This window comes from Macrobrachium rosenbergii, chromosome 48 (assembly GCF_040412425.1).
Source record: "Macrobrachium rosenbergii isolate ZJJX-2024 chromosome 48, ASM4041242v1, whole genome shotgun sequence".
In the NCBI taxonomy this organism is placed as follows: domain Eukaryota; kingdom Metazoa; phylum Arthropoda; class Malacostraca; order Decapoda; family Palaemonidae; genus Macrobrachium; species Macrobrachium rosenbergii.
Window position 1 is genome coordinate 51,761,607 of NC_089788.1, and position 12,941 is coordinate 51,774,547.

The window sequence follows — 12,941 nt, forward strand, 5'->3', positions numbered from 1 at the left end:
GAACACGTGACTTTCCAAGGCAGTCTGGTATCCTTTGGTCAGGCATCTTCATTATTAGGGTCTTGTTACCTTTGCTTACTTCACTACATGACGTTACAGTTGACATGCGCCAGAGTCGTGAAGTAGAGTGGGTTAAGGTTCTAGAGGAAAGGAAAGTAAGATGGAAATTTTGAAAACGGTGTTTTCCTAGGAAATGATAGTCTTGTGAAATATAGAGTTGGCATTATTGAGGAGTAACACAAGCATGAATCAAGTATATAATGACTTTTGTCGCTTATGAGGTCCTTTAAAATCTTGATAAGCCTTGTGAATATTTAGCGGGTGACGCCAAATAAGTCAGATTTCCTTGCAAAATTCCACATGCCTTGGCTTGGGAAAGAGGTGGTAAGGAAGCATCGAGACTGTTAAAGTTAAAGAAAGAATTGTAAAATAGTGAATTCTCAGTGTTATTAAACTGAGCAAACATAATCTTCTATTGTATGTTACCATCTTCTCAAAATCTTGCAAGAACCCAGAGCCCGAACGAGGTCACTTGTATTGTGGAAAATTCGAGGACAAGAAGGAACCGCAAACCCCTGCATCAGAACTTATAAAACCTCAGGCCAGGTATGGAATTGTTTCGTCCCTGAATCAATGGACGACGCTGGAACCTATTCATAAAGAGAAAGGTCTTTTCAGGTGAAGTAGGAAGCATCTTACCATAATGACCCACATATTTTTGGCGGTGAAGGAGAAAACCCTTGAGTGCTACTAAAAATATCTTCGTTCGGGGATTGGGACGGATATGGGAGGGTCAGTTATTTCAACTTCAGTTTTCATTTTTACATCTGACTCCATATGTGTATATTTTTTATTGTTTGGTAATTGTTTAGGCTAATATGGACACTATATATATATATATATATATATATATATATATATATATATATATATATATATATATATATATATATATGTATATATATATATATATATACATATATGAATTGCGTTGTTCAATTGCAGAGCACTGAATTTTGCGCAATAGCAGGGTCCATGGATTGCCCCTGCCCTACCACCACCGACTGACACATTGGCACCAGCATTGGCTGAGAGTCAAGAAAATGTTATGGGGATGGTGACCTTGTCGCTAAAAACTTGCTGAGACAAGAGGGCTCTACTTTTCTGACACCAACCCCTGCTAAGGGAAATAAGGCGTATGATTTTGTGTGTATATATGTATATATATATATATATATATATATATATATATATATATATATATATATATATATATATATATATATATATATATATATATATATATATATATATATATATATATATATATATATATATATATATATATATATATATATATATATATATATATATATATATATATATATATATATATATATATATATATAGACGCATGTAAATGTGTTATTACTAGTACGTTATTTTTCCCTTGAGGAATGAAAACAAACCAAACTTACTTCTTATGTCTGAATCAAGTATGAACCTAGAGTTTAACGCCTTCTCCCCATCATGTAGCCATTTCTTTGGCTTCGTTCTCTTGAATCTTCCGTTTCATATGGACACTTTATGTGACTAAACTACTCTGATTCATTGTTCTTTTAGTGCATTGTTATTCAAAACTCACACACTTCCTTAAAGGAGAGGTTGCTAAATAGTTCCTGATGCATCTCAGTTTTCATGCCCAGTGATACTACTTACTCTCTTCCAAGCCTTTGTGAAGATACTGCTGCCTTACTTGTTTCACTTACACTTTAACTCGTTTCTCTCATCCTACCATTATCCATTACATTTACTCATAAATTATTATACGGATCAATCACTTCCAGCTTCCACCGTCCGTGCTAACATTTAGTTTTCTCTTGTTCTTGGTTTCCATTTACTTTCATACCCTTACTGTTGTTAGTATCCCCTTTGAAAAGAATTTTTCTACCCCCTGCAGTTTCTTTCCACCACCTCCAGTTAACACGGTATCATCTGCATTCCATTCTTTTCCCTCTTCCTTGTTGAACAGCTTACAACTTACATAACGAGTCTTTGTTGTAATGTCTCTTTTTCTCTGTCTATTAGAATATTAAACTCTCATGGAAATATAAGACACTTTTAACTTATATTCAGTTATGCCAGTATCATCCATTCTCATCACTACATATTCTAGTAAAAGGTTTTCTTTTATAGTAAAAGCTTCTAACTGTTATCAAATAATTATCTTCTTCACTATTAACCCTGCACGCCTTCCACTTTTCAACGCTATCATTTCTGTCATAAGCTTACTTTAAGTTCTTGTATGCTGGGTACAGCTTTTCCCATAAATGTTAAAGATCTCACACAAATTTTTCATAAAAAATACTGGATCCACGTTTCTCCAAAACAAATACTGTACTTGACTTTCACACCTTCTCCGTTTGGTTAAACCCGATCTGCTTTTTTCATTCGTCGTTGCTGTCTTCTCAGTCACTTTCCTAGCCTTACTTAGTAATGCTATGCTTGTTTATGTCTGTCGCCTTTCGTATATACAACTGGACAATTATACCCCCTACACATGCCTTTGGAAATATTTCGTCTTCCAGACGTGTCTACAAAGCCAGGTCAACCAATTAGCCACATTTCCATCACCATAATGCAGTATCTCACTTGTAATCCTAACAACTCGTTACATTTGTCCATTCTTCTACCTTTTGTTGTCCTGCTTTCCGAAGTGTTCTAAAATTTACACTAAACCTTTCCACTCTTGCGTCATTCCATTCTGCCGTTCTTCAAACCTCTACATCCACATCGACACTGGACTTCAGCCAGCTGTTCTGTATTTGCCTCTTTTATTCTAAGATTCATTTGCTGATTAAGTTTTCTTTCCAAAACTGTTTCTCTCCTATCTATCTTTATTTCCATAAAGTGCTGGCTCAGATTACCCTTGCACTGTCATCCCCCTCTCTCTCTCTCTCTCTCTCTCTCTCTCTCTCTCTCTCTCTCTCTCTCTCTCTCTCAGTTTATTCTTAACTGTCTTATTCTTCCTCATATGTACATGCACATGGTCTTCTCTTCTGCCGTCAACTGCCTATCAAGCAGTCATTTTTCCATCACTAAATCTCTCATTTCATCATCCCACCACTAACTTCTTAATCCCTCTTCGTCATCGTCTGTTCTTGCAGAGTCCCCCCGCTGACTCTGTGACCCTGTCTTTGAATTTTCGTGCTCCTACATTTCTTCCACGTCGGCTTCTTTGACTCAAGGCCGTTTTTCATCGGTCTGCTATCGTATTTTTCTCACCGTATTTCGAAAAGCTTATCTAAATAACAGTTTAACCTCATTTTAAGACTCTTCTCCATACCAGTCTACTTTCTGTTTTCACTTTCATTTCAACCAGATAATGATCAGATATGGCTCCAGCCACTCATTTCTAGGCATTGCTTCCATCAACTTAACCTTCCATCCACTCCTTACTGATGCATAATCTATCTTCTCCTAAATATTTTTTCTTTCCCATGTATAGTTATGAATATTTTTCCTACCTTCCAGAGCACATTTCAAAACATAGAGGCCATGTCTATGTAAAATATATTCATGTTTATAAGTCTTTCTGAATGACCATATTTACTGTAACATTATATATAACACATTTTACATATAGGGCTCATATATGACAGTTATGATATGCATGAAACATCACGCTTTCATATACACTTATATCCTTATTAATTACTATAGGCTACTTCTGACAGAGAGAAAACGCAGCCCTTGCTCAGTCATTAGGCAAGTCCGTCCTCCTCATAATAACGCAAACAGTTGAAAGAAAAAGGGGAAGAAAAAGGACACTCATCACAAGTGTCGAGAAGACGCGTGAACAATAGCAGTCCGAGAAAGAATGAAAATAGGGGAAATGAGCCACTAGACAAAACTCAACAAAGAGACGTCAACAAAGAGCCGCCTACAATAAACACGAGGCCTTGAAAGAGGCAACGTACGTAAGCAAACCACGACAGCATGCGAGAGCCGAGAAGCAGGAAAGATAGAAAGAGTATTTTTAGACGTCTGACGAGAATAAATAAAAGACAAAACAAATAAATAAAAAATGGAAAGGGCAAGATGCAGACACTTAGTCACACAAACAACTACCTTCAACTTGCAGACGAATAAGCACACAAACAAACACACACACACACACACACACGTACACACACTCAGGGGAAAGAGAGAGAGAGAGATCGTGGGGGAGGGGGGCCAGGAGACTCAAGGGGGCTGCCGCTGCTGCAGAGGTCTTGGAGCTTTTGGCTCTGGTCCAAGTTCGGTTAAGTTGCACGCTGTCTGTCTACCAGGACTCCAGTTCCTTTTATTATGGAATATATTTTAACTCCGTCGAGGAAGTTATTCAAAAGGTTTAAGCTGTGATATCATTCGTAGCCGCTTCCGGTAGAACTCGGCCTGATTTTCTGGGGAGAAAAGGTCAATCAAAGATCATTTTTTGTACTCGTAGTTTCGTTGTACCATCGTCTTTTAAGTAGGGTTCATTACACCCGGAGTTGCCCAACTGTGACACAGTGGAATAAGCAAAATGATGCCATCATCTTACAAGTATCGAGTCGAATAGAAAGCCCTAAACTATTACCATAATGTTGACGCAAGGTCATTACTCCACGATTTAAACTCTGAAAAGAAAAAACTTGAGAGCCAAGTTTATAAATAACACCACCGTACCATTTGTACCCCCGCCGCCCCACCCCCCTCCCCCCTAGTGCTCCCCCACCCTCCCGAGAACACAGGCTATCCCACAGTGCTTCAGAGAGGTGCTCATGCCATCTCTCGGTCGATTTCGGAAATATGCTTCTCAATCAGTTATGCAGAGTATCGAGTGCTTATGAATAATGTAAGTGGCTTAATTAAAAGTAAGATAGAGTAAACATTAGTGGCAGAAGAATAGAAAGCTGAAGTTGGGTTGATTTGCCTAAAAGATACAAATGCATAATAGCTGTTTGGCAATAGAGTTGACCCCGGTAGAGCCATTTAGTCTTGCGGTATTGGTAAATCATGAATGATAAGGGGAGAGACAAATCATGAAGCCATGCCTCAAATTGACCGAACCGTCTGCCTTGATATTATAGTGGTGATGTTCCTGTATTTATTTTCCCTAACCAAAAAAAAAAATGTGATACACTTGACTTAGTTTCTTTGCTGGTGGTTCCTGTTACATCCTTTGGATTATACACCTTAAGACTAATTAGTATTTTGTTACAGCATAAAAAAAACGAATTTATTTTAAGGCGCCAGAGAAACTTCCTGTTATCCCAGTATGTTATTAGGACGAGATAGCTTCCTTCCTAGATGTCCTGGAAGATACAGTTATTTTTTTTAGCAGACGTGAAACAGAATGTTCAATATTAAGGGAATTTTGCGTTTACAAAAACTCGGTTAGTGAGTCAGGTCACATTTTCTGTAACTTAATCTTCAACTTTGAAAGCTATTCTCGCAGAAAATTTTTTTATATTTTTATTTCCTCTGATTTATAGCAATCGATCATAATGTCGTCAGGGATATTAATTTTCAGGGCCTTAACCCTGGTTCCAAATGGAAGGATCACTTAGAAATACGTTATATTAACTTAAATTTGTGTAGGTGGAATCGACCACAGTGGAGGAAAGAGGCAAAAATTAATTTTAAAAAAAGGTTATTACTCTTCTTCAGTTTATGCGTATTAATTTTGAAATTGAGAATAATTTCTAAATATTTTTTTATTTATTGGAAACTTTTTTCAGCTAATATACTTTTCGGGTTAGATTACCATCGTCGCTGTGATGCCAGTTGGCTGTATGTGCCAATCAATCAGAAGTCATGAAAGATTTATATTGTATCCCAGAAGAACGTAACGTTTTCACATGACAGTTTTTGCAATTTTATTATTATTATTATTATTATTATTATTATTATTATTATTATTATTATTATTATTATTATTATTAACGAACTTGAATTCCAGTAAAAAAGGAAATCAGAATAAAATAGAAAGATGAAGGAATTGATACATGTATATATGCATGTATATATATATATATGTGTGTGTTTGTGTGTGTAATTTGCAATGTACAATTGAGCATTCTTTTTGATTAATTAATAATTGGTACTTGAATTATTTTATTTATAGTCTGTGTCTTTTTCGTTTATTTTCCTGTCCATGAATTCTTTGTTTTCAGTAGCTTCATTACTAAATTTACCCATTGTTATATCTCAAAATTTACGTCGAACTCACAGGTTTTAGCTGCGTGAAAAAATCATAATCATAATTAAAATTTTCTTTTCACAGATTTGACATTTTCACTTCTTTCTCCAGAAAAAATTAGTCTCTCTCTCTCTCTCCAAGAATTTTCAAGAATATTCTGATTCATCTTCTCAGTTTTTAGGACTACCAGCTGCTTCGACAAAAATAACCTGGATTTGACCGGAAAATTGAGTAGAAAATTGTTTTGCTAAAGCAGATTCTTATCGTTTGAAGCGATAGAGTTTCTGTAAATCATCTACCCATTCAACTGTAGAAGGTCTTGAGGAAATTCTGTATCATGCTGATATATATATATATATATATATATATATATATATATATATATATATATATATATATATATATATATATATGTGTGTGTGTGTGTGTGTGTGTGTGTGTGTATTATGTATATATATACATATATACCCACACCTGTAGATAGATGTAGAATGATGTGCCTGAATATATTTATATCTATACTTTATATTCATATTACACTGTGGTATTACAGTAAAAGACATTCATATCTATACATATATATATATATATGTGTGTATTTTATATATATAATATATACATCATATATATATGTATGCATATATACTTCATATTATATGTATGTAAATATACAGAGAGAGAGAGAGATTTCAGATATCATTGGTTCTTGTACGAGGAGCTGGGCACAAATAAATAATCGTATTGTATAATCAGTTCATATTTGGTACACGACCTCAGTTAATTTATAATTATTTCGTTAGTGCTTTTATTTATGAACTACCGTAGGTATATATGCAAGTTTACTGTTTGTGTACTTGCTTACAATCTTATACAAATAAAGGAAACTATTATTTATCGATTATTATACTTCTAGTTTACGTTTACATGTCATATTCATATTCAAATCATACATACATCATACATTCATACATACACATACACACATTCATGTATGTATATATATATATATATATATATATATATATATATATATATATATATATATATATTATATATTTATATATGTATATATACTGTATATATATAATAGGTGGGTATGGGTATGTATGTATGTATATATATATATATATATATATATATATATATATATATATATATATATATATATATATATATATATATATATGTATATATATGTGTGTATGTATGTATGTATAACTGATCACGAAAATATGGAACGTGATGAATATATAAATAAAGATAAAATCCACGAAGGAAAGGAAACACTAGGGTGCTGCAGGCCTTTCGACTCTGTCGTCCTTTACTTAACAGACTGCTAAGTAAAGGACGACAGAGTCGAAAGGCCTCACTGCAGCACTCCAGTGTTTCCTTTCCCATCGTTTTATCTTTTATCTTTATTTATTTATTATATATATATATATATATATATATATATATATATATATATATATATATATATATATATATATATATATATATATATATATATATACGTACTCTATATGTGTGTTTGCGTACTTATATGCACGTTCCACAGAATTTATTAGCTGCATATTAATAAAGTGAAAACGAGGACGAAGAGCAGACTGGTGAAATACTGATAAAACGAAAAACAAACTGAAATGAAGCGGCAAATTTGGAGATGTTACGGAATTCAAATCATGGATTATAATTTGAAGTTAATACTTCTTTATAAGTTTTGAGCTTTTTGCACCAGGCCTAATTCACAATTTTTTCTCTGCGGATCTTTCGGTTATTTTTATATATATAACCATTTACGAGTGTAGTTTTCTTATAACTTTAAATTATGGCAGTGTTTATTTCGTAAAACCATTCTTCATAATTGAAATCCCACAGAGGTAAGGAGGAGAGCAATGATTTAATAATAAAAATTATAAAAATTGACTGTGATCTAAAGATGAAAAGATTATGACTACTGGTAAACGTTTACAAGAAGTTGTTGTAGAAAACTATAAAAATAATTGGCACCTTTGTGGAGAGTCTTGCAAAAACCAAAGGAAATTAGCTTGGCTAAATGAAGCAGGAAATAAGGGGGACTTATCCATAAACTCCTTCAAACGCAAACTTGTATTTCATCGCTTGGAGAAAATAAATTGTACAGCCTTCTCAGAAGATTTTTAACAGGATTACATCATCAGGTATTATCATCGTAATGTTAACGTTTTATATTGAAATATGATACTGATGATGACCAAGAAGGTGAAATAATGCAGGGAAAGATAATACCAGTGTAGTGGATACATAAAGCCCAAAAATAATGGCTCTTTTCTATATTATGAGCGATATACCGAACGTTCGTCAGATTCCTGCTGAATTCTGTATTGAACACTTCCAAGTGCGAAATAACTGAACCGTAATTAACAAGAAACGAGTGGTAGAAATAATATGAGGAAAGAAAACAGTAAAGAAGAAACAGTGCAAATAAAGAAGTTCAGATGGAGAAAATAAAACTTTTTTTTTCGTTTCAGATCTCAAACTATAGGACTATTATGCTTTAATTTTCAGGATCATCTTCGTAATTTTGTGGCCATAAAATTACAAAATTTGTTCCCTTTGTGTCGGTTTCTGTCATATTTTTCTTTAAACATCAAACGTTGTTTGCTGAATTATGCAGTGACTTATCCTCTAATATTTTCGGGAATTATTTCCTTAGTATAAGAAACAAAGACGTACTAGTAATGTATTTATGTACACATCACGTGTATATATTTGTAAGTGTGTGCGTGTATGTGTATGCATGTGCACCACAAGGAGCAAAAGCTCTTCACCAGGGCTAAAGACTGGCCGGCTTCGTCCTTAATTTTACTAAGACATCTTCAAGAGGACTGATGCATAATGATAGACACACACATTATACACACATGCTATGATGACTTTATAAAACGTCTGAGGATAGGGCTTCGATAACAAATATTGTTTTTCTATGCAGTTTTGCTCACGTTTTTGCTGTTAGGGCCAGGTAAACTACTGTTCTTATAATATGTACATTTTACATATTTCTTTTGAAGTAGATGGATCGAATTTATACATTCCTTGGCTGATATTCTTATTCTTAGAGAAATTTTATTTCATAAAACTGTATTCGATAGTATTTTTTCTTGTGTGTTGTTGGCAGGAGTTTTTTTTCCTTGTGCAAATGATGGCATGAGTGATATCATTAACGTGAACGAAAGATGTGCCGTTCCCTTGTGCATGTGCATATCTTATTTAGGAGTAAAAAATGCATTAGGAGCTAGGCTGTATGTCTTGTTTCCAGTACCAAAATAAAGCAGATTTAATATTAGGGTCAGTCCTCTGGAGATTCCACAAGGAGTCTGGTTTTACAGTGCTCCCCAAGGGGAGTCCGGAGGTTTCTGTTCTATAAAATGAATCACTTCCTGGGGTTTAGCTGGGGAACCCAGTGTGCCAGGTTCCTGCATCCGTCAGGGGGAATCCCAAGGGATAGGAAAGTGATGACATACTTTTGTCATGAGAATTCGAAAGGGTTTGTGTTTATATGGGTGGAGTAAGCGATAAGTCAGAAAAAGTAAATTAGATAAATGTAGTATTATAATAGGAGGCATGAATGGAGTGCGTAATGGTGGGTGTTATAGCAAGTGATACACTTCTGAGTAGGAATAGTGAAAAGAAGCTATAGGAACTAGTGAGAGAGTTTGAAAATGTTTGTAGGAGTGAAAGTTGAGAGTAAAAGTGAGCAAGAGAAAGTTTATAAAGGTAAATGGAAACAGGATGATGGAGCAATGAATGTTAATATGGATGGTGGAGGAATGGGAATGAGTTGATTTGTATCAAGAGTGGAAAGAGACTTATAGTATCAATGATAATCAAAGTTGAATTATATGAAGGCACTGTTCAGTCAACTCTCCTTTATAGGACTCTGTGGATGTTAGACGGGAATGAAAAGAAAATCATTGAAGCTGGTGAGATGATTGTTTGTATAGTAGAAAAACTGAATTGACGATAAAGATGGAGGTGCGTAGAATGAGTGGTAGGAATGTTAACATACAGTAGGTGAAAGAGTTCATCAGAGGGTTGTGAGGTGGTTTGTTCATGGGGAAAGAATGGAGGATGTTAGGTTGATGAAAAGTGTATAATTTGGAAGTGTTGTGAGGAGATGAGGAGGAATACTTAAAAAGGGGTGTTGAATAATGTGAAAAACGGCCTTAACATCCTGGAAGCACGAGAGGGCATCTAAGATAGAAGTGAATGTTGCAGGACTAGCAGGTGGTGTTGATAATCCACCCTCCAATCAAACACCAGATTGCCCCCCTCTAGCCTCAGTAGTTTTTATTTTATTTAAGGTTAAAGTTAGCCATGATCGTACTTCTGGCAGCACTATAGGTACCAACAACATAGGCCACCACCGGACCGTGGCTGAGTTTCATGGGCCGCGGCTAAGAGTTTTATGGGCCGTGGCTGAGGCCACCACCGGACAGAAAACTCGATTGCGCCGAAGAAACTTCGGTGCGTTTTTTACTTGTTATCAATAGTCTTTAGTAAAAGCGTATGGCACGGGTCGTTTACTAGGCGAATCCTTGAAGGTCCCAGCGCTTGGCCTTTGGCCTCAATTGTATATTCCATTCAGTTTCCTTGAAGAAGCGCGCCACACAAGCAAAGGTAATGCTTATCATCCATTGGAAGGCTGCTAATGCCAAGAAGGCACTTACACTGTTATGCGAAATGGTTGTATATACGTTCCAGTATCTCAGCTATATGCTGGGATGTGGTTTTCAAATCCTTAGAAGAATATGATTTTTCTAGGATGAGAATTTCGTCTATAGTTGTGTATTTTATCGTGTCATCTAAGTGTAAACAAAGAGAATTTAATCATGCAGAATTTCTATAAAAAGTTCGTGTTGTATACAGTCTGTCCAGTGTAATATCAGGTAATGTATAAGATTTGTAATTGAGAGCTTTAATCAGCAATTTTGCAGAAGGATGTAATAAAAAAAAAGATATTAAAAAAGTACTCGGTTTTACAGTAGATGCAGGGGAGCATTGTTGTACTTAAGAATGTGACTATCTTGCCAGGTTCCATATAAACCAAGCAACTAGTTTTAACCCGTTAAGAACGTCAGCGCTACCAGTCTTTTCGGGTGATTGAAGATTTAAAATGTATTAGTTCATATTCAGCTTGTAATGTCCGTCGTTGACCTTACACCGGCAACAGTCTCGTTCAGATAACCCAGTGTGTGTGTGTGTGTGTGTGTGTGTGGCAAAATGGATTTTGAAAATGTCTATTAAATTAACCTTAATGAGTGCTAGCGTTCACCTTCAAGCTACCACTGAGGTAGGTTCATGACGTCGCAATGCCTGTGACCATTGTTGTTGCGACGACAGTATATGTGATGTAAAGTGATATCTTTGACATCTCGCTATTTTAGAGAAAGCTTTTTCAACGGGGATTAATGACGGGGCCCCTTTATGCTTATGAGAAGTCAACCTTGAAGGTGTTCTATAAGGACAACTGCCATGCTCTTCTTTTTGTCATCTATACGGATGGACTGCAAGGAATTGTGTTTGTTCCATCTAAGGATTATGTATGATCCAGTTTTAGTCCAAACAACTGTAACTGTGGAAAAACGGGAATTAGTTGACTTTTGCCTGCAGGGTGGTCATAGTGTTGTTCTCTTGGCCGTTTTTATCCACATGAAATTGTAGGCTTCTTTTCCCCTTTGAACCCACTTTTGGGGCGTCTTTTTCTTGTTCAAAGGCGTGCCTCTCATAGATGGCATTTCAACACGAGGTCGAGATTCACCAGGAACCTGTTCACGGAAATGCTGAATTCAGTTGGAGATTGACAGTGCTGTAACGAACGGTACGCAGACCACAAAAGGTGTTTTATAACGAAGAATTTCACAATTGCATTTGGTTAATAAAGTTCTTTATTGTCTGTTACAACTGTTTTTCAACCAGGAAGAAAAGGGAGAACATTTTCTACAGCGACGTAGCATTATGTTCTTTGGCTCTATTGCTAGTTCTTTGACTTCGAACCCTGAAATATACCTAAGTGGAGAGGTCCGTTGCTGATTTTGAAAATAGGGATGCAAAAGGGGAAATGAGGCTCTTCAGATTCTTTTCTCTTTGATATGACATTTTAGTTTGCACCTCAATCCTTCAGTAACAGGAGTTAGAGATACTGAAGGGTCTATTAGCTCTCCTCTTCCGTCATGTTCTTATTTCAAAAGGAACTGTTAACTTTCGTCTGCCTCGTTGGAGAAGTACTAAACGTCAATTCATGTTATTTGTTTTTTTTTTTAATCTCCATACGTTGCAGCTACTCATAGTGCAGGTATGTTTATGTCTTATCTGAAGCATCGAATTGAATAATCCTCCATATTTGTTATTCTTCCATATATACAGAAAGAAAAAGAGGACTTCTTAATACCTATGCAGGGAATGGCTTTCAATTTTTGTTGTCAGTTTAACCTCGGTGTCATTAATTGTGCCAAAATACGACAGTGCTTACCTCAGGACAGAGAGGTCGGTATGGCTGTTGTTCTTATGATATAAATTCTGAAGATTGGCTTTTTAAACAAAATCGTTATATTATCGAGATTTACTAATGTTCCCAGAATGGAGAAACACATTCTTTTGAGAGAAGTTGCTAAATTTCTCGTAGAAAGGTTTAAGCATTATATTGGAATGTCTTCAGTAATTTTTGAGGTTACGT

The 12,941-nt window shown here is 35.4% G+C and overlaps 2 protein-coding genes across 3 annotated transcripts in view; one reads left to right on the forward strand and one right to left on the reverse strand.

The window, feature by feature from the left end:
- LOC136831375 (focadhesin) overlaps positions 1-12,941 on the forward strand; it is a 459,396-nt gene that overhangs the window by 300,597 nt on the left and 145,858 nt on the right. The gene's annotated exons all lie outside the window — the stretch shown is intronic.
- The window catches only part of LOC136831093 (uncharacterized), a 77,521-nt gene that overhangs the window by 48,773 nt on the left and 15,807 nt on the right, over positions 1-12,941 (reverse strand). The window lies entirely within an intron of this gene.